General features: G+C 45.0%; 1 protein-coding gene across 4 annotated transcripts in view; it reads left to right on the top strand.

The window, feature by feature from the left end:
- Window positions 1–2,500, top strand: part of LOC147470239 (uncharacterized) — a 37,942-nt gene that overhangs the window by 32,940 nt on the left and 2,502 nt on the right. The gene's annotated exons all lie outside the window — the stretch shown is intronic.

Here is a 2,500-nt window from a genome sequence, read left to right as displayed (position 1 = left end):
CTATTATTATTATCATTCTCACATTAAACCTTTTTCGATAGTATCTTAACAAGGTCTCCCAAAACCCTTCCTATATGATACTTGCATGATTCAGTTTTCTTGTGCATGCTGCTGTTTTTGTAATTCAGTTTCCTACAAAAACAAAACAAAGAAATTTTGTTATGTTATCCATGAGTTGGCAAAATATTGTTTTATCTTAGCCTTCTGTTGTTTTCTATCTCACCTCAGCCTTCCACTGTCTGTCTACAGGACCCTTCAATCTCCCAGAACTCACAAAGATCTTGACCCAACCTCCTAAGTCAGAATTCTCCAAGTCTAAATCAGAATCCTCCAAGCCTAACCCAGTGGCACCTAAGGCTAGTCTAGTGGCACGCAAGGCTAGAAGCTGGCAGCCCAGTGGCAGTATGCTGACCGCACAACAGCCCGAGCGGGTGGAGGCTCATGCACCTCTGCCACCAAACCCCCTCGCCCGGAACCCCTTTCTTGTGTCACTTCCAGCAGTAACCTCTCCTGGCCCCTCACTGACACCTTCACAATCCTTTTCATCCTCATGCCAGTTCCCAACCCATACCTTGTCATGCTTGCCAGCCAAGAATCCACATGTTGATGGCAACGCTAGTAAGGCAACGGTTTCATGTCACGAAAACGTTAATTCATCACACTTCCAGCCAGGCTTTCTCAAAAGCTTGCATTCATCTGAAATTAGCGAGCCTGTTAAATCTTCCGTGTCCACTGATAAGTCTTTTCTAATGCCTCGAGTCCTTGAATCCGTTATGCCTTCGGTTGCCTCAGATAAGACGAATGTACAGGATGAGAATAATAGTGCCTTGAATGTTAAGTCTGCTTCCATCCCTATCACCACCTCCCCTCTCTTAACAGTAATTACACCTGCCTCTGACACCAACACTTTTCCTTCCAAAGTGAACTCCTTTCCTCCTGAAGGTACCCTTTCTGATATTAAAGATGCCCTCCCCCCTACCAATGCACCTCCATCACTCTCTGTCACTGCAGCATTCTCTCTGTCGGCTGCTCCAAGTGCTAATACCCTTGGTGCTTGTGGTGCTTTTCCTGCTTCGACTGCAGCCTTGTCCCTTTCTATCACTTCGCCTACTGTAAACCCTTCATATTTCTCTGTTATGTCTATTTCTGATGCTCAAAACATCGCCAAAATTGTTGCTTCCTCTGTTGCCATTACCGCTTCATCTGGAAATTCACTTCACTCTGATACTACCGAGAGTTGCATATTTACTGCTCCCTTGTCTGCCCCAATGACAGTCGTTTCAGCAAACAAGCTTCATGATGCACTTCCCTCTAATTCCCCCTGTTATTTCAGTCTTGACCCAGTCACACAAAAACCTGGGGTGAAAACTGACCTTTCTTCAGTAATCCCTAAAACTGAAGGGAAAGAAAATCACCAACACAGCACTAAACTGATATCACAGCCCTTGGCACACGATATTCCTGAAGATTCCTCTCTGATCCAACCCGCTCACGAAATGTTACCTTCAAACCCTGAAGATTTAAGTTCCAAGATCAGCCACGACAGTACACAAGCTGATTGCAGCGATGGGAATAATGTTCGTAACCAAGGTAACGAATTAATCCCCAACAGCAACTCGAATATGATTAATTGCACTGTCGAAAGCGAGCTTAATGCCTCCAATCACACGAGTGACAACAGGCCACTGCGACCCACCTCACTACCACTTATCCCAGTATCTCCGCTTGTAAATAACGTGGTCCCCCACTCATGTGTTACGCCTGCTCACTCCTTGTTTAGCACCTCTCCCCCTAACCCATATAGTTTACTTCCAGATAAAAACTATGGTGCCCAACACACTCCAACCTACCATGGTTCGATTGCACGCTGTTCTGTAGATAGCCGATCATCTTTTTGTCTAGAGCAAAGTCCTCATTGCAAAGACACATTTAACCAGAAGCTTCATACGCCAATAGTGTCTGTAGTAAAATCTGTTCCTAATGTTACAACTTCAGAGGGGAGGAAAGTGACCCCGGTTGGACAATCTGTGAAACTCCCTTCTGCACTCGTTCTCCCTAAGGGCTCCGTCTGCCCTCCGGCATCCATGATTGTCTCCCCTGACTCACGCCGATCGCCGTCTCCCACATTAAGGCAGAAAGGTGGATCTGTAGAGAGAAATTTTGATGAATTAAGGACTCCTTATTGCCTAGTGAAATGTAATGCTCAGGATACACGCTACTGTTGTAAACAAGAAACTTCATTAGGATCATCACAAGTGTCTGATTGTGAGAATTTTGTTGGAACGAGCTATTTAGAGCCACAGGTGCCATTTGGCTTAGAGTCAGGAGAGTCAGAATACAATGTGAATCTCATGGAAGAGGACGATGAATTAGAAACTGTTAGTGTCGCTATTCCTGAAATTCACATTGCCCCCACTCACAGGCCTTCCATAGATGAAACTGAGCTTAGGAAGTATTTAGGAGAACTTGAGGAAATATTCAAACAAAACCCTGATGAGGT

The sequence above is a fragment of the Penaeus japonicus genome, unplaced genomic scaffold (genome assembly GCF_977035675.1).
Source record: "Penaeus japonicus unplaced genomic scaffold, GWHDUDI00000001_assembly GWHDUDI00000016, whole genome shotgun sequence".
Classification (NCBI taxonomy): domain Eukaryota; kingdom Metazoa; phylum Arthropoda; class Malacostraca; order Decapoda; family Penaeidae; genus Penaeus; species Penaeus japonicus.
This window is presented reverse-complemented; position numbering and strand designations above follow the sequence as displayed.